Source organism: Esox lucius, chromosome 1 (genome assembly GCF_011004845.1).
Source record: "Esox lucius isolate fEsoLuc1 chromosome 1, fEsoLuc1.pri, whole genome shotgun sequence".
NCBI lineage: Eukaryota > Metazoa > Chordata > Actinopteri > Esociformes > Esocidae > Esox > Esox lucius.
In genome coordinates this window covers 14,292,479-14,313,038 of record NC_047569.1, presented here as the reverse complement: position 1 = coordinate 14,313,038, position 20,560 = coordinate 14,292,479, and the positions used below count along the sequence as shown (strand labels likewise).

The 20,560-nt window shown below is 42.9% G+C and overlaps 1 protein-coding gene across 8 annotated transcripts in view; it reads left to right on the top strand.

Moving 5' to 3' along the window:
• The window catches only part of fat3a (FAT atypical cadherin 3a), a 159,536-nt gene that overhangs the window by 26,962 nt on the left and 112,014 nt on the right, over window positions 1-20,560 (top strand). The window contains exon 2 of one of the 8 annotated variants that reach the window (XM_020048497.3): window positions 5,518-5,548. The exons of 6 other annotated variants lie outside the window; for them this stretch is intronic. The gene's annotated coding sequence lies outside the window, so the exon portion shown is untranslated. Of the gene's footprint in view, window positions 1-4,357; window positions 4,427-5,517; window positions 5,549-20,560 lie in introns of all 8 variants that reach the window. One more of the 8 variants, XM_020048496.3, reaches the window with a different exon arrangement.

Here is a 20,560-nt window from a genome sequence, read left to right as displayed (position 1 = left end):
AATTTTTCCTTGTGGGGACCAGCTAAAGGTCATAATAAGGTCAGTTTTACAATTTTTGTGAGGACTTTGATAGTAATGTAGTATGTAAAACAACCCATCTCTGAAAAAGTTCCTTGAATCAATCATTATCTTTTCTGAACAATACAAAGATTCAACCATTATCTTTTCCTAACAACACAAACATTCAACCATTATCTTCTTAGAACAATACAAAGATTCAACCATTATCTTCTCAGATCAGTACAAAGATTAAACCATTATCTTCTCAGAACAATACAAACATTCAAACATTATCTTCCTGGAACAATTCCGAGACTCACTCCTTATCTGTTGGCATCTCCAGGAGGAGGACGGAAATATAAAAACCACATTTTTGTCCTGCAGTAAAAGTCTCCATCCAGATGTGCCTGCTCAATTATCCACAAAGAAACAGCTGTGTGTGTGTGTGTTAGTGTGTTTCGTGTAAGCTGTGTAATTACTGCGATGCAGGAGTTTTATCTCAGCCGTGTGTTTGAGCTGGTCTCTCAGGTTGGAACATGAACTCTCACCCTCTAGGAATGCCTCACTGGTTCTGCTAAGGTTTTAAAAATCAATTTCATCCGGCCTTCATTGGGCGCCTCTTTCTGACCCCAAGTACCAACGTGTATTCCAGCTCCTGACCCTGTCCCAATATTATTTGCCCTCTTGCTTCTGCTAATCCTCCATAGTGAGTGACAGGCCATGGAGGTCAGCTCCACTGAGTCATCCTGGTCCTGTTATACGGTACCCTTCACAGTGTCCAGCTCCCTCAGTAGAGATACCCACGATGCAATACTGACTTTACAGTGGTACTGTATTCACACTGACCCTCATAATATAAATGCATGTATGTCCTGTCCTGTTCTATTTTGTCCGGTTCTGTCCTGTCCGATTCTATTGTGTCCGGTTCTGTCCTGTCCGATTCTATTGTGTCCGGTTCTGTCCTGTCCGATTTTATTGTGTCCGGTTCTGTTCTGTCCTTTTCTGTTCGTTTTTTGTTTAAATCCGGTCTTATGTCCTGTTGTGTCCTTTCCTGTTCTGTCTTACCGTCTTCTATTCTATCCTGTTCTGTCCCCTTTTGCACTGTCTTGTCCAGATATGTCCTGTTCTGACTAAGAACCTTTCTGTGTGTCGAGTTGAATTGGGGCTTGTTTTTCAAGTGACTGTTCTGTCTCTTAGCTGTGTGTGAGTCACTTTCATGTCAGTTTTATGCAGCACTAACTTCGCTGGCAGCTGGTTCGTTCTGCCAATTTGGTGCCCTTTGAACTTGGTAACTTTGTAGTTTTTGTTGCCGATTTCGCCAAATTTTTGCATTGTAATAAAGAGCAGATGTTCAACAATAAAACCATGTTTTCCCCATCTCAAGCATCTAAATAAAAAGTAATTCCAGCGCACCTAATTTGACATTAGCTATGACATGATCATTAGACGTTCAGTGTTCGTTAGAAACAATGGACTAAAGCAAGGGCTTTCTATAAGACTTTGAAATGAGGGACAGATTTAAATGAATCACTAGTCACATTAAATAAATAATCATCTTCAGGAATGACTTTGACAATCTGCCGAATAACCAGGGCTTTATGTGATGATGACACTTTGAGAAATGTTTGGATGGGTGGAAATCTTCCTAGAAGTAAGATGCTGTTGATGGAGAGACATGTCCAAAGGGTGATTATTGGCACTTATGTAAGACTTTATTCTAATAAAAAAGAACAGATTAACAAAATTCTCCATGGCATGTGGTCTATATTAAAGTGCACTTCATTTGATATGGAATACTTTGAATATGCACAATTGGTGCAACATGTCTACTTAAAATGGCACAGCGTTGTAATGCAGTACAGCTGCGTCAGTGTGACCTGTTTAATCCAGTTGGGGTATTGACTGTGCACGGGAGTCCTGCAAAGGGCCGTGCAATTTGGGGGAATGGCAAACATCAACAAAAAAAACACACATTATCATTGAGCACTGATTTTCCAGCTGCACTTCTACAGCACATAGGCCACACCACAGTGCCGGAGCTCTACCTTCTGAAGTTCTTTTCCCCTTTTGGTGTGTTTTAGCTGATTCAGGACGAGTTTGTTGTTTTTCTGTAAGTGATGGTTCTGAGAAATGTGCGTAAGAATGTTTGTTCGTGTGCCCAGGTATTCATGTGTCGCGGGAGCACCTAAACGCAGGTGCATGCAAATGCTTATGAGTTTGACAGTGTGTCCTCTCAGGGGAGTGGTGTGGGTGAAGTCAGTGAAGAGTCTGTCTGTGTGTCAAATGCCTGTGTGAGTGAAGGACATGTATTATTCAGTGGTGGTGTTATTCCAAGTGAGATATAGGGGGCTGTAGTGTTTCTCTCTGGATGAAATAGGACAGCAATCACACTGATCTCTTGTCAACCAGAACTGCAGCCGTCGATAGCTGTTATCATGCTAATCCTGCTGCCCTTATTGATATCCACTCTGCCTTTTCCCTGTGTATGTGTGTGTGTGTGTGTGTGTGAGAGTGTGCGTGTGCGCGTGCGTAAGAGCATATCATATGATTGCTCTGTAGATAAGCAATATGCCTTGCATCCCAAGATGTATGTGTGATGGTGTGTGTGTGTGTGTGCTTGCGTGCGTGCATTCGTGCATGCGCGCATTGCCTGTGTGTATGCATGGGCGTGCGTATCCGCGCGTGCTTGATCCCTAGATTGATATCCATTCGGTGTCAAACCGAGTGCCGCTTGAAACTCCCAGCATGCATTATTCATGGAGATAAGGTAACGCACAAGATGCAATTGGTAATGGACCACACATCCAGCCAGCCCTCCATATTCGTCAAAACACCTTTTCAGTCTCCGACAATATTAGCCTTCGTCTCCAAAGAGGGTTGAAAAAATTGCATCTTAACAAAAGCTGGGGTTCTCGCCTCCGAGTGTTGTGTGGCATTTCATCACGCGTTGGATATCATCAGGAGGTCTAGCAGCGTTGGCTGTGGCGTTATGTTTTGCCAGTGGTGTTAATTAAAATGCGCACAAGCCTTCACCACGTATCAGCACCTCTCTCTCCTGCCCGACTTCCCTGAGGTTCTGGATCCGATTGGCTCAGGACCGGGCAGGGATCGATCGATTCGCTTTTAATGAGAAAAATGACGGAAAGAGAGTTAAAGGGGTCATTGCGCCTGGGGGGGGGAGAGAGAGAAAGTATGGATCAGTAGAGAGGAGGGATTGAAGGACTAGGCCCACCCGCTAGCTCTTCATTATAATGAATGGGGGAATTCCTCAATGATTCTTGTGGGTTTTACACTAAGGAACTAATCTCATGGACACAACCTGATGGTTGAACCCCTCTGCTGTTGCCAACTTAGGAGATGCAGAATACATTTGGGCCCCAGTAGACAAAGTTGTGTAGACAATTTAATCTCAAAGACTGGTGCAGAGGACCCTCAAGAGTATTAAATTCCACATACATACCCTAATACTTATTTAGTCCCTGACATTTTTATAGTGAAACAAACTTTAGAATGGAACCTCAAACTCGGTCGACAACCATAAATAAGACGACACACTTTGGCTTATGACACTGTCTAGTTTAACCCTTTAAAATTTCTCATAGCGGGTTTACTCCAAATGTTCCCTTTCATTAAACAGGTTTTAAATAGCAGACTACAACCTAACGATTTTGCATCTTCATATAAGGATACAGAGGATTGTATAAAGTCTTACTGCAGTTCTACAGACAATCTGTCCTCCCCAGCATGTCCCTATAGCAGCTGCCCTCCCTCCCTCCCCTCTTCCATCCTCACATGCCGCTCAGACGCTTTGATTCCAGTGCCCTGGGAGTATTTATGAATTATTAAAAGCATATTGTTTATGAGCCCTAGGAAAAACAAGAAACCCCATCAGAAAAGCATGTAGCCCATTTCTCTATTTTAAGTCCCTAATCTCCTGTCAGAGAATGAATGAGTAGCATGTTTATCCAACCACTGTGAAGCTAGGATCATTGTAGGCAATGGCTGTGTTGAACATGCTTGAAAGCTTAATAGAAATCAGAATTATTTAAGCAGCACCCTGAGTGGATAGATTGAGGGGTTTTTGATGAGCGGCATTATAAACCATATGAAAGGCTTAAGCAGTATGCATATTTATGGACCTGTTGGCCTTTTGTCGCTAAGTTATTCCAGAGTTGTTGACAAGGACATCCCATGGGTTTTCTCTCTTGTTCCCATGTCTTTCTCTTCTCTCTCTCTCGCTGTCCTTCTTGCACTAATTCACCCTCTCAATTTCTCTCTGTCTTGCTCTCTCACAATTTTGTTGCTTTCTCTCTTTCTTTCTCACCTTCTTACTCTTCTGTCTCTCCCTTTCTCTCAGGTCAGATATGTGACAGATCTCTGACTCCCCTCACAGCAATCTCTGCTCCTCTGTCCAGCTGTAACATCCGTAAGTGCGTGCGTGTGTGCGTGTGTGAGTGTGTGTTTGTGTGTGTGTGTGTAGTATGCTACATTACCATTTGAATTGCCTCGGGTGCCATTGAGATGCGGTTGCTATTGACAGCCAGCTGCTTTATATCTGACTGGTCATTCTAGAGGCTGGTAGCTGGTCTACATTAACCCGGTTCATATTGCTGCTCCCTGCAGGCCTGTAGCACGGAGGTTATGAGCTGTTAACTCCATGTTGGATGCTAACTGGTTTGACATGGCTGCCGGGCTAACCTAGGAGGGAAAGTAAGACTTTGATTGGGACACGGAAGAAGCTCTAGTTTCCTCCAGTCCATTTCCATTAAGGCTAGTCAGGGTCAACTGAACAAAAGATTGGTGTGTGGACGTCACCAGCGGGCCAATCATAGAAGAAGTGTCATGTTGTATTAGAGCCCAACAGTGTGTCTAATGAAATCAGAGGGCATTAACGCATTGTGATCGAGGACTGGGAAGATGTGCGGGGACAGCTGATAGATTGAATTCCATTTTCTTCGCTATACCCTCCTGCTCACAGACAACACACAACAAATGTTTGATTGTGGCAGAGGCCTATCATTTCACACACACCCAGATACAATAGCGAACACGTCAGAAGGCCTGGGGCAGACCGGTATCCGTGATGGTTTAATAAGATGGCTGCGATTTTTGAATGTCAGCAATTAGTTTGGAGATCCCCTCCTGACCTGTTTGTCGAGGTGTGTCAGTGTGCATGTTCCTGTGTTGAGGTATGTGTGTGGAGTGGAGTTGATGCTAGCAGCCGGAGATTGGATTGGTTTATGTGGTTTTTTTCCCTACTGGACGTGCCTGACATTTCGACAACACACACACACACACACTTCCTCAGATTCAGTGGTGAGTGGACGACTCAATATCTCCACCTTTCAACTGTGGTTTGAGGATGAGAAAACACAATACAGTGAAAGTTTCATGATAAACTTTTGATTTGTTCATGGCTCCATGCATCCAACTTTTAAAGGTCACAGTTCAATGTAATTTTCATCCCGTAGAATTTATGAGTGTATCATTCATAGCTGTTTTTGTATCCTTATTCAGGTTATGGAGACAGCCCTTTGAAGAGGTGCATGTAAGATTTTTTTTTTAAAACTGTTGATATTACAAGAACTATTCAATGGACTTACTGCATAGCTCTGTCGAGCCAGAACTACTGCAGATACGAGCCTGACAAGTACTGTTGGATCTCTTCTGTTGTGTCCGCCAATCCAGCTCTCAATTCAATTTCAATTCAGTTCATTTTAAGGCCTTTATTGTCATGGGAAACATTTGTTTACATTGATAAAGCAAGGGGGGGAAAAATGCTATAATAAATAGCAAAATTGAAAACAAACATTTAAATAAACCTGCAAGCAGCATTTCGGAGTTTCATGATTAGCTCCTCCTCTACTCCTCAACCACCTTTTAAAACATCACAGATAAACAGTGAGAAGATAATGCAATGACATTTTCACTATTTTTAAATTCAGAAGGTATTAACTATACAACAGCGGCACACTTATACTGGCACGGTATACTGGTGCTGGTCATAAAATTAGAATATCATCAGAAGGTTGATTTATTTCAGTAATTCCATTCAAAAGGTGAAACTTGTATATTATATTCATTAATTACACACAGACTGATATATTTCAAATGTTTATTTCTTATAATTGTGATGATTATAACTGTCAACTAATGAAAATCCCAAATTCAGTATCTCAGAAAATTTGAATATTACTTAAGACCAATAAAAAAAAAATTTTTTTAGAAATGTTGGCCAACTGAAAAGTATGAACATGAAAAGTATGAGCATGTACAGCACTCAATACTTAGTTGGGGCTCCTTTTGCCTGAATTACCGCTGCAATGCGGCATGGAGTCGATCAGTCTGTGGCACTGCTCAGGTGTTATGAGAGCCCAGGCTCCTCTGATAGTGGCCTTCAGCTCTTCTGTATTGTTGGGTCTGGCATATCGCATCTTCCTCTTCACAATACCCCATACATTTTCTATAGGGTTAAGGTCAGGCGAGTTTGCTGGCCAATTAAGAACAGGGATGCCATGGTCCTTAAACCAGGTACTGGTAGCTTTGGCACTGATGCTGTGTCTTGTTCAAGAGTGGCTTGACACAAGGAATGTGACAGCTGAAACCCCTGTCTTGCATATGTCTGTGCGTGGTGGTTCTTGAAGCACTGACTCCAGCTGTGAATCTCCCCCACATTTTTGAATGGGTTTTGTTTCACAATCCTCTCCAGGGTGCGGTTATCCCTATTGCTTGTACACTTTTTTCTACCACATCTTTTCCTTCCCTTCGCCTCTCTATTAATGTGCTTGGACACAGCTCTGTGAACAGCCAGCCTCTTTAGCTATGACCTTTTGTGTCTTGCCCTCCTTGTGCATGGTGTCAATGGTCGTCTTTTGGACAGCTGTCAAGTCAGCAGTCTTCCCCATGATTGTGTTGCCTACAGAACTAGACTGAGAGACCATTTAAAGGCCTTTGCAGGTGTTTTGGGTTAATTAGCTGATTGGATTGTGGCACCAGGTGTCTTCAGTATTGAACCTATATTCAAATTTTCTGAGATACTGAATTTGGGGTTTTCATTAGTTGTCAGTTATAATCATCAAAATTAAAAGAAATAAACGATCGAAATATATCAGTCTGTGTGGAATGAATGTATACAATATACAAGTTTCACTTTTTGAATGGAATTACTGAAATGAATCAACTTTTTGATGATATTCAAATTTTATGACCAGCACCTGTATATACTTGAGTATGAGTGCAATATTTCCCCACTCTGTCAAACGGTTTCGGAGATATAAAAATATAAAAATATGACCTTAATACTGCCACCTTGGGTTTGAAATGAATTTGCACATATGGTGTAACATTGTTGTGAGCATGTTTACTAACTTTTATTTAGATCAGAATATCTATGCTGGATTTCTAGGCATTTATGTGTTAGACATCACCCCCACATGTGGATGGTTTGGTCGTTAGTGTCCATATTTTTTGTGTTCTGGTCTGGTGAATGTACTTGTTAGAACCTCATCCATTGATGGAACATGCCAAGTTATGTGGAGATCGATCATCGGTTACCAGCAAATCACTGGTTATTGCGCCACCCCTTTGGCATGGAATTACATGTGATGGTGTAGACCTGGTACACCTTATCTAGTATTGGGTGGATCTCTCTTTTTCCTACATCCACTACAAGGTTTGACTCCTTGTCTGTCCAGAGATGTTTTTCTGCACACCACTGTATGGAGAGGTTTTTTGATTATTTGTGGCCTTTCTGTCAGCTTGAACGAGTCCACCGATTCTCCTCTGATCTTTCAAAAAATACGCTTTTCCCACAGAAATACTGTTTGCTGGATGCTTTTATCACACCAGCTGTACTCAAGAGACTGAAAATCTCAAGAGGTCAGCTGTTTCTGAGATGCTGGAACCACCATGTCTGGCACCAACAATAATACCACAGACAAAGTTGCTTGGATCACTGATCTTCCCCATTCTAATGTTTGGCCACACAACATACTAACCTCTGGACCATGCTATATATGTTGATTTCAAGCCACATGTTTGGCCATTTGCATTAACAAACTGGTGTGTTTAGTAAAGTGCCTGGTGAGTGTTGGCTATGTGCAGTAATGTAAAACATTTATATGAGTGAGAATGACGAGTGAAAATAAATGCTTTTGTGTTTGTGCTCCACCGGTTGCCATTTCCTCATGGCAACTCTCTGCCTCTTAACACTCGCACACACACACTTTTTCTTTCAGTCTTTGTGTTTTGTCTCCTAACATCTTGTTGCTACATACCCCAGGGGGAAGGTCGGCACAATGAGTTTTCCTTGGCCCGGAGAATATGTTGGCGCGTCTGGCCACTTCATAAATAAAAGATCCATCACGTAACGGCCTCACGAAAAAAGGAGCGCATTTTCTGTTCTCTCACCCTAAACGGTTTGTCAGACCTCAGCCACCCCTTCCCACTCTCTTTCCACTCTCTCTCTGCCTCTAACTCTTCTCACACACCCCCCCCTCCCACACAAATCTGTTTCTATACATACTGGAGGCTCATGGGATGGCACAGAGGGGCACAGGGGGGATAAAGTTTCACAATGTAACTTTAGAAAGAACCCCCCCCACCCACACCAAACCTGTAATGTCCTGGACCCTTTAGTGTCAAACTAACAGAGTCAGGGACTAGGGGGCAGAGGATGGAGAAATAATCAAAGTAGTGAAAGGAGTAGGTGTTCACAAAGGAAGTAGAATTAGTGGAAGGAGTCAAAGAGGCAGAGGCAGTAAAAACAGAAGTAGGAGTAGTAGTGGAGGAAGGAGTAGAAATGTCCCTTTGGTTGATGCTTGGCAATGTGACTCCCTGCCTGTTGGGCCCTGTCTGGGGCCTCCCTTGAATAGGGCCACAGGTTTACTGGTCCTCCCCGTCTCAGCCCCAAAGTTTGACGCTGCTATATTATTGTGCTGGGGGAGTAGGGTCAGTTCTACTTCTCTGTTGTAAATCCTTGTTGGTCTAAGGAATGCGCTCTCTACATTTTACTTGTCTCCTGCACCATTTTTACTTGGGAAGACATGAGATCTTCGACCACACCTTAGGAGTACCAGGCTCAAGAGAGTCGTTGCTGCCCCTCTCCAAAGTCCTGGTTGTGTTGCAGATGTTACCAGACGATTCCAGCTGCCACTCCGCTGACCATTCCTCCCCTCATATTGTCCCTGTCCTTGTCCATCTGGTCAACCTTCTGACCTGGATTAGGTTTTATAGACTCTGGCCATCGCCCATATGCATATATTACTTGCAACAATTTGTGCTTTTAAAATGTTCCTCCGGCACAGTCAGGAGAGGACTGGTCCCCCCTCCGAGCCTGGTTCCTCTCTAGGTTTTGGGCCCTTTTATGGAGTTTTTCCTAGCCACTGCATATCAACTCTGTTGTTGCTTGCTCCTTGGTTTTTCAGGCTGGGTGTTCTCTAAAAGCACTTTGTGACAACTGCTGATGTAAAAAGTGCTTTATAAACAATTTGATTGATTGATATAAACATAGGAAGGAGTAGAAGTACAGGAAGGAGTAGAATTAGAGGAAGGAGTTTTAGTAGTGGAAGGAGTAGAACTAGAGGAAGGAGTAGAAGAAGAGGAAGGAATGAAAGTAGGAAGAAGGAGTAGTAGTAGTGGAAGGAATACAAATGTGAATATCACCTGTCTATATCACAGCATATTCAGTTGTTCCTATAATATACATACAAAGCAGTAGTACAAGACCCTAGGATGGTTCCTTTATGTTGTATATCAGGTCAAATTTCACAAATACAGAACAATTAGAGTTTAGCATTGTTTCTGTCCTAGAGACAGCTTCTGTTTGTTGACTTGGCCATTGATGTCTGTGTTCTGGCTTTTCGTTTGATACTAATCCTACTATTGATCAATGACCCTCTAGTGTCTGAAAACATTCTATAACTTTTTGAACCATAGCTACACAAATTAATTCTTCATTTTTTTGTGATGGAACAGAGGTTGGTCCTGTTCTGCGCACCCTGCTCCGTCCAGATTAAATCCTGACACTAGTGGTGTCCGGTCAGCCGACAACCTGGCCCTGTGACGCCACCCCCTTCTCCCTTTCCTCATCTTCCTCACCAACTCATTCCTTGGCAGCAACTCCCTTATCACTCATCACAGAGTTCTTTTAAAGAAAGCAACACTTTACCTGTCAGCCATCCAAACCTTTTTTCTTTCCTTTCCAAAACATTTGAGCCTCTGACCAACTGTCCTGTTATCTGTTTCAGGACAGTCTCCTAAACTCTATTACCAGTCAGGCTTCAAAAAGAGTCTCTCTGGGAGTCTCGGGCTGTACAAACTTCTGGAATGCTTACATCCCGGGCAGTTGAAGTGGAGAGGATCGTCGTCTCCACAGGCTCTTACTACGGGTCTCCTGGGCTCGGTTCTGGGCCTTCTCTGTATACACCAATGCACTCGGCACTCTCATGGAAATTCTCGCAAACATCAAGGCGGTGACTTGCTCCTGCAAGCTCGTGCTCTACAATATTCATGGAGTGCAACTTCACCTCACCTGTCATTTCACGGTTTTCCTCATCAGTCTACACACATTAACCCATAATGACCAAGCAAATGAATGTCACTGGTTATTTATGAACTGGCTTATCTGGTCCTTTAGGTCTTAATTAGGGATTTCCCAAACCTGGTGAACACAGCCAAGGACTTTTACTTAATAGTTTTTACACCTCTGGGGTCTGATCTGTGTTTGTGCTTCCCTCTTAAGGCCCCAGTAGACCTCAGTCAAATGGCGCATTGAAGCACTTGTCTCAGAAAGTCAAATATGGTATGCTCGCATACGTACTTATTTTATTTGCTTAAAAAAGAGGGGGATAGAGGGAGGATGGTAATATTACCCGTATGATCAATAACATTATACTGTACGACCTTCAGGGGAAACGAACAAAAGCTGGAAAAGTAATCATATGCACGAACTGCTGAAATCTCCCTTTACGAAGCACCACCTCCCCCAAAACAAAACAATTTTACACAATCCATTCAAAAATGGTGACCGTGCACCCACTTTCAAGTGGAAGTATAAATGAAGCTTTAGAGTCACGCTGAGCTAGCTGAGCTCCTGAGGGCAGACGGGGACCCAGTTAGAAAACACACAGTTCACTGCAGTTGGGATCTGGTTACCCAGTCTCTTGAGTGACGCGAGGAGTACGACTTAGAACACACATGTTTTAACGCTTTCAGTCTTTTTTTCCAAACACATCCGCTACCCCATGGTCTCTCCTATCTACGCTCACCTCCCTTTCTTATGCAACTATCTCTGCGTCTCTGCAATGCCGCTTCAGTATCAGTGCCTCTCTCTCTCCCTATCCCATCTTTCTATCTCTGTGTGTCTTTTCTTACTCTCTCTGTCTATCTAGTTCCATTTCTCTGTTTTTGTACCTCTCTCTCTCTCTCTCTCTCTCTCTGTGTGGGTCTCCACGGTATGTCTGTTATTTCTCTTACAATATCGTGTTGTGTCTGCAGGGAGAATCCCAGTAGCACTGTTTTAAATTAAATCCATGTGAATATGCGTGGACATAGCTATAGCACTAGCTTGGCTACATGTTAACCTAGCATTAGCCAATATTAGTTTGGATGAATATGTATGAGTCTAATTTATATGTATTCATGGAAATTACTACCCATTCGTTGGATGGGTTGGAGTGGGATAATACTGCAGGAAGTGACTCAGGTTGTTCAAACCCCACATGATCAGGAAATGCAGGCCTAGTCTTTTCTTTCCCCACCTTCGCAATATCAGATTGTGTGTGACTGTACTTGTGTCATGAAAATGCCCTGTGTGTGTGTGTATGTGTGTGTGTGTGTCTGAGCCCCCAGTCTTACTTCAGGTAAAAGACACACCGTGTGTACTGAAGTACAGCAACAGTTGTCCTTGGGTCTCAAGTATCCACTTTCTTGTCCTTTCCATTGCACACAGAACCATGTCTCATAGACTCATTGTAATAAGAGAGATCTGTAAGAGCAGGAGACACGGCTGCTCACTTCTGCTCTTCTGTCACTGTGTGGTTGAAAACAGACAGGTGATCCATAATCCTTCACATAAATGGAGAGCCAACAACCACCTCTCTCTCTCTCTCTCTCTCTCTCTCTTTCTCTCTCTTTCTCTCTCTCTCTCTCTCTCTCTCTCTTTCACTCACACACACAGTCCAATCTCTATGCTTTATACCAGCTTTAAACTTGGCCTTCCCTCAGAGCGTAGGGAGAGAGAGAGGAGACGGATCCCTTCACTATAGCAGTCATTGTATCTCACTATTCCTGAGTCCATGGTCTGTGTTCTATGGATCGTGTTACCTCTGGTTTTGTGGTTCTCCTTCTTTTCACTTAGATTGCTCCCAAGCGTTCAATCCTCTGCTCTGTCTTATTGAGCAAGGCTCTTCCAATGAGAAACAGGATTAGTAGCTGAGTGTGGAGCCAGGAACTAAGGTTACACAGAGGTAATAGGATAGCTGCTCCTTTTCACTGTTTAAACTGCACCCCCCCCCCCGCCCCCCCGCCCCGTTCCTCTACCTTTCTCCCTCTCACTTCTATGCTCGTTCTCTTGCTTCAGGCAGTGCTACGCTGCCTGAGTTTGTTAAGTGATTTACCACCCTTTCTTCTCCCCCCCCCCCCCCCCCCGTGCCATCCCCAAGGTTCCAGAGTGAATACATGGGCGTGTCCATACAGCTCCCTGAATACTCTCCCTCCCAGCGCACTGGCACTCAGGTTTCAACATGGAACAGCTGGGGGGAGTAATGGAGAGGAGGGAGAGGGTGAAAGACTAATACCTTTGGCTACCTTTCTGCCCCTGCCTTAGAGCATAGGCCTGTTTCAGTAGGCCTGTTTCAGTAGGCCTGTACAGTACACAGTGCAGTGCTCTCACATAAAAGCCAGGCAACATATCAGTGGGGGGCTGGATTCATTACCCATGAATATTTCTATACCTCATTTTGCAATTAATCACACGATTGCTTAAGTCTCCCATTTTGGGCTGAATGTCTAATGTGTTGTTTATATGTGTGTACAATCGATTAGTAGAACCACCTACAAACCTCAGTTAGCTAGGAAATGTCAAGTTTGAAAGCGAGCGTTTTCAATAATCTGGGGGAAAGATTGGCACATGCATATTCAACAAATGTCCAGTTGATTGAAGAGGTCTGACAGATTGGGTCTTTCAGAAGTCCAGTAGATTGGTTGTTTTCAAAGAGTTCCAGTAGAATGGCTCTCACAGGAGATGCTTTCACACGAGACCCTCATCCCCCCTCCTCTGTCCAGTTTGGTGTCGTAGCATGCTATCCCACTCTGTATGACAACACATGAAATATGGACGTCGTTACCTGTGGCTAAAGTCCCAATTAAAGCAAGCCCCTGCTTCTCTCCCTCTCCTCCATGGTTCCCCTTTCTCGTCCTTAATTGAAATCCCATCTTCCAGCGAACATAAGTGGCCTGCTTCCAGAGCGGAGTGCTTGTAAATCTCCTGGAATGGGAAAAGCTGGAGCGTTCCAGGAGAAACACAACCCAAGCTGATTTTCGGAATATTTGCAATTCTAGATGGCTGCTATTATTTTAGCCCCAAAGATTATATTAGCATTCTTAGCATGCTAGTGTACAGCGCTCCTACAACCTGTAATGCGTAAGATTCTATGAATTTATACTTTCAGGAGGGGTGAAATGCTTAAGCTATTCCACAAACACACACAAACCGTCGTGTAAGTTGGTAAATGTTGTTTGATGGCTTAAGTTTGGCGGCAGGACAGAATGTTAAGATAATTGGAACATTCTTCTCCTTTGTGTCGGTAGGTTCCAGAGGCCTTGGATCTCTGTGCATTTCACTAGCTTGTCCCAGTGTGTAGTCTAACCTATTACAAAGGCCTTGGAAATATTATCCTGCCTGCTGAATTCTTTCAAAAGAAGACAACATGTGTTGTCTCTAACAAGACGGTCACATGTAAAAAAAAATAACAAAATAATATGTTGTTTATAACCAATTTGTTATGTGTGCAGCCTACCAAAACCAGTCTCCCACCAAACATGCTTTCTGAATAAACCTAAACCCAGCCGCACAATTAACGTTTTCTTAATTAAACATTTGATTATGTTACAAATGTTTGAAGGTAAATATCAAATATTCAGGACTCCTTACCTAGCTGCATTTCATTAATATGGTGTGCTTGGAACAGGAGTGTTAAAAACACACATTCTGTTATTCTTCTGACTGTATCTAGCAAGAAACAAAACATTCTGTTTCTTTCAACCCCTCTTTTATGAGTTCAGTTTTTTCAGTTCTTCTGGGTCGCTGGGTGTTTCTGTTGACTGTGGACAAGCTGTACTGTATTGGTGTAGGCCACATCCCTGTGTTGACTTTGTGTGTGTTGCTCAGAAAAGCAATAATGATATGATGTAGGCCTTTGTCAGAAAACGAAGAGGAAAAGGAAGAACATGACGTGTAATTCCAGTAAGAGGAGTTTTTGATATGGAGTGAATGAAGGGAGGGTGAATGGCTGGAATACTACACTCACACACACAGACCAGAGTTTATGCTAGACTTTTCTTTGGACCGCCAATATGGTCTTTTCACAATCTTTGCAAAACGAGCTTTACAGGCTATTAACTAGGGCTGTGGCAATTATTACATTGCCTGATCTAAATGATTTTAGCCAGATCGTAATTATTTTTATAGACTAATCTTTTTGCACAATATTTTGATTCCAAAATCATGTTTCCTATCTGAATAAGGGATTTTGAGGCCAATGTTAGAAACGTCTCAACCAATACTATCTGAATTATGTCAGTTTACTGAATCATTTACTGAATCTCGTTTGCTTCTAAATTTCAGTATGTTTAAATCTAGTTTGAATTGTTTTGCAGTACACCGTAATGTAGCCTAATTTCACAACATTATTATTTAATGGACAAATATGTTTGAGGCGCATATTTGTCGCATCAACTCTGATCGACCATTGGAAAAAAACACTCAAGCGGGTATAAAATATTGTAACTGATATTGTAATACAATTTTGTATTTTCCAACCATATTTCCTTATTAGCCTAGATAATGCGCATTAAAATGTATGGATATAAATAAATGTTGTCCCATTGCATATTAAACATTAAAACATGTTTTATAATTAAGGTTATTTCTATTTACTAGGCTTTTCTGTGGTCTTGCTGGTCTCAGTTGCACCATTGCTTGTTTTTTCCCAAACCGGCCCGAGGATGTCTGCTTCACCTTCAACATTTCTCTGTCGTATGCTGGAGTTGCTGCCGGAGTGTGCGTGCAGCTTTTGAATCTGATGCCACACTTAGTCACATGACCCAACACTCAGTAATGTCATACTGTTCATACAACAGATCATATAGGTCACACAATATTAGGCTATTTAATATGCTATTCATCTATTTATTCATTTGGCATATTTCCCACTAGACATTTTGGCCGGTGATATTTTCATCTGAACTACACCTGATAGCGGCAAAAAGCTGGCATTTGCCGGCTAACGTAAGCCCTGACACAGACACACCGAAGGTCAAGTTTAGGGGTCAGTTACAGGGCTAGCCACTTTTGTATGACCTTAATGCTTTTACAGGAGCTTGGAGAAACGTTTGTAGTGCAGCAGAGTGTGCGTATCAGTCTTGAACGTGACACTGTGTCTGTCTGTGTGTGTTTGTAAGGTGCGTCTGGGCGGTACTAGAACTGTGGTGATGACACTGTCTGTTCACACTCTAATATTGGAATATTCAAATGTTTTCTAATATCCGTGTTCTCCCGTGTCTTCCATCCCTCCATCTATTACTGCACTCCATCATCCCTCCATCTCTCTCTTCATCTCTCATCCCTCAGTCTCTCCCTAATCCCACCCTCCATCCATCCGTCTCTGTCTGGCATCCCTCTCTCTCCAAATCTCCTCCCCTCCATCCCTCCATCCCTCCATCACTCCATCCCTCTATCTTTTCCTCTCAGTCCCCGTCGGGAATGCTCTTAATTAGGCTGATGGCAGGGAATACACACGCGCACACAGACAAACACAAAAACACACACACGCTGCCTTCTAATGCGCCTGTGAGGAGAATTCCTCCAGATGACACAAATAAGGGGCATTGTCGGTAATGAATAAGTCCCCATAATGCAGTTTGTTGGGGTCTGCTGTGATTATTAATGTCATATGCCTCCACACTGGACTATGTGCCTTTATCTAAATGGCCCTATTTAAACAATGTGCTCTCTACTCTCTAGAATATCCATTTAAACAATGTGCTCTCTACTCTGTAGAATATCTCCTTGGCCTCGCGTGCACGCAAACGCACATGCACATAGTGGGTCTTCTATTTGGCCTTGCTCTTAATCATGTCATTATATGAATGGGTATTTCCTAGAAAGACCCTCCTTATTCCGCTCCCTCTTGCCCCCTCGGTCAACCACTCTCTCCTTCCGTCCATCCAAGTCTAACCCAGAGAAATGGACGAGCAATTAACAGGGCCACTGCAGAGAAGCTGGCCATAATCCCTAGCCCGACCCCCCAACAGTCATTCTAATGCTGCGCTGGCCACTTTCATAAAAAAAACCAAAAACACATTTCAACCTTTTTTTCTTCTTTGGATGGTTTCAGCCTCCCGCTCCAACCACAGATTCATAGCATTTTTTCTTGATAGATGTTGTTGTTTAGAGCAAGAGACCTTGTCGCCCGGAAATGGGAGAACAGTCAATTTAAAATGTAGCGTGGGATTGGGATCGATAGCTCGTTGGTGCGCCGTTTGATGAGCTTCTGTGGGGAAGGTAATTTAGCTTTAAACCAGCCGAAATGGAACCGCTGCCCCAACACTTCCTCTCCACTTTCTCTCACTGTCTCTGTGTCTTTCTCTCTCCATCTTCTATTTCTCTCTCAATGCCTCTGTTCTCTCCATCCCCCTCTCCCTCCTCTCTCTTCCCTCTCTCGCTGTTTCTCTCTCGGCCTCTCTGTCTTTTCAGTCTTTCTTTCATCTCTGACTGTTTGTTTTTCTGCCTCTCAGGCGATTTCCCGGACACAGATCAAGCCTAGACCAGTACCAAAAATAAATTCCTATAGAGATTTTCCATTGAGTTAGATTTTTAGTCCAGGACTAGGCTAAATCTGTGACTTGGAAACTGTGGGTCTTTCCCTTAATTTTCAATTCAAAGGGGCTTTATTGGTATAATAAATATTTTTGACATAGCAAGTGACAAAATATGAAAATTAAAAGGTATATAAAGGTACATAATAATTCATTAACAATAAAAAATCTGAAATACTGCATAACTATTAAGATGAGGTGTCGAAAGGATAAACATTTCCAGTGTTATGTAGGGTAATTTGCTGTTTGACTTATCTGTCTTCTGCATGTATTATATTGAAATTATTTTTGTCTGATAATTGAAACATGTTTTAAAACGATTTCCTAATACCTTTTTACCCTGAGCACTTACACATACTGCGTGAAGAAGCCATTGTTGTTCCCTTACTACATCAGCTCAGTGGCCAGTTTAGCTACCTTAACCATGTGCTAACACATCCTAAATCCACAATGACATTTGTAGAAGACTCTATTTATCAAGACATAACAAGTGATTTCATTGAATTGAGAATCTTAGAAATGCTAGCAAAGCTAACCAGATGCATGCTGTTTGCTTACGTTAACATTTTCTGCACGTTCTCCCCAACCACATTCAGAGTTAATAACTATGTACAATTTGTAGCCAAATCATTTTGGTCTCTGTAACTTTTAATTCCCTTAATGTATTATATCTTGCCTTTTATTTGTGAAATTACATCCACTTGCTAACTGTACACTGCAGTTTTTTGTCTCAGCTACCACTAGTGCTGCTTTGATTGAATCCCATAAACAAATACACTCATGAAGGAGTGCATATCATGAAAAATACTTTAATAATTTACGTGGTATATCCACATGTAAATACTCACTGCCCATCTCTAGCTGATACTGAATTGATGTTGCGAGAAACATTTAGAAGGTCTATGTGCAAAGTACTTCTGTACAAGGGTTCGCTAAATTACAACATTTCAGGCTACCTTTTGTTTAGGTCAAGGTAGCATTTCAATTTGTTCTGCTTTTTATATTATTCTATTGTGAAATGGCTGTCTCTCTTATTCTGGTGCTTCAGCTTTTCAGTCCTACCCTGTCCTCTCTTTCTTCCTGTCCATTCTCCATCTTCTCTCTCTCTTCCTCTCCCCAGCCATATTCTCTCACTAAGTTGTGTTGGTATGAAAACCACATTGTCTGTTCTCATGCACCAATGATGTAAACCGGTGTTGGTTTTGTGCCCTAATTGCCAACGATAGTAAACAAAATAATGTATTCATATGTATATGGAATAAAAACATATGGAATGATCAATTTTGAATATGAACGTAGACATATAGTATTGGTGCGTTAGGTACGGCTATGCACAGATCGTAGTTTTGCACAGATGCTGGTTCTGCATGTTAAGTAGATTCTGTAACTGTAAAGAGGGCAGGGCTGGAGTTGAATCTCAGGGGACCAACCAAGTTCTCTTGTCCAATAGGCTGTTGTGTTTCCTCAGCCAATAGGCTGTTTCCAACAATTAAATGCACAAAAGGAGAATTCCTACGCTAGAGGGAACTGCATGCCCTCACACTCAACAAAGCAGCGCTGCCCCCTCCCTTCTAGTCAACCCCCCCCCCCCCACCCACCCACACACATACTCCTATTACTTTATTTATCTCTCCTCTTTCTCCCCCCTTTTCCTTTTCTCCCGTCCATCTCTCCGTCTGCTCCAGCCCTGAGTTGTGTGGCTCTGCCGGTCTTGTCAGCATTGTTTCAGTGCACTCATTCCATGTGTGTCACATCGCTTTTCCTCTACCCCCCCCCCCCTTCTCTCTCACTCCCCTGCCACTGTGCCTACTCCCCTCACCCTCCCATCTTTTCTCCCTGGCTCCCTCGTTCCTCTCCTCCGCTCTCTTATCGTGGTGAGAGATTGGCTGTGTTCTCCCCCTCTCTCTCCAGGCGCACCACTGCAGGGCCAAATTAAAAGACTTGAAACAAACCCAGTGAAGTGCTGCTTCTGCTACTGCGAGCCAGAAATCGTTTTCCCTTTCTCTCTCTCTCTCTCTCTCTCTCTCTCTCTCTATTTCTCTGTCTGCAATCCCTTTCTTTCTGTCTTTATTCCGCTTGTTCCATCTCTCTCGTTCTCTGCAAGCCAGAACACAGACTACTCTTCTTCCCTCTTTCTAACTCCCCCAAGCTCCCTCACTCTCTGAATCCATGCAGAAAAACAGTTTCTCTCTCCCTACATGCCAGTATTCTCTCCCCCTTGATCTGCCTTCCTCATGCTTTCAGTGCTCTCAGCCACCACCTCCCTTTCTCTCCTATTCTCTCTCTTTCTCTCTCCGAACACCTTCTCCCTCTATCAGTACACCTCTCCCTCCTTCTTTCTTTCTCTCTCTTTATACCCCCCCTCTTCCTTTGTTATTTCTCTGTCTCTCTGGTAGGTCATCTAGTCTGCTGTTCACCATCCATTCTGTCCCCCATTTCATTCTTTGATGATTTTTTCGTAGCATTTGTTTTTGTCTCTCTTACTGAAGTCTGTACTTTTCCCCACAGCAGAGTCTCTGGCCGAAACTCTCCCCAAGGTTCCTGCATGCCGTTCTGTCCTACTATGTTTGTGTGTGTGGGTGGCTGTGAAGTTAAACCGAGAGGGCTGTGTGACTCTGATTATACTGACTACATGGCTCCTGCCTAAGGTTCAGTCTTTCACCGTCTCCCGTTCTCACTCTTTCCATCTCTTCCAAATGGTTCCTCACCCCTCTCTCACTCACTTCCATCTTCTCTATCTCTCCACTCAACTATCTCTCTTTCTCTGACTGTCTTTCTCCCTCTCCCATTCTCTCTGTTTCTCAGCCTCTCCACCCTTAGAGGAGTTCAGCTGTGGGATTAATGAATGAGCGTTTGAATGGGAAGCATCTCAGATTTCCCCTCTGGGTGTGCTCTGCCATGTGTAGCCTACTAGGAAACCAGTCAGCTCCATGAACAGGACTGATTCTACTGTAGCAAAGACAAGATGTGATTGTTCAGAACCAAAAAGTCTTGACCGGTCTTCAGCGTTATTGTGATTGGTGGCCATATCAGATTAGTGATCAGTTAATATTTCTTCTGCCTCCTGCTTAGTATAAATGCAGACATTATTCTGAGGCAGCACCCTCACGCACTACTCTTACACACTGTGACCTTGAGGTCCTGACACACAACTCTCTCTTGGGTATACCCGTAACAAAGTTCACAGTGATAATGCCCATCCGGTTAAGTTGTTCATGTTACTGTACAGTGTTGTTAACCATTTGGGAATGCGGTTCACCGGCCAAACACGAATTATTCCTTATGCTCGCTTCCAAAAAACATTGCTAGCTATTTATGGTAACACCCAACAATGTAATAATGCATGCTTAATCCAGATGTACTTGGCTGTTAGCAAGCCGGTTAAAGTTGTTAGCCAACAGTAGATTGCTAGAAAAATGTACGAACAATACCAACGAGGCTGTAATGTAAAGTTTGAATTTTG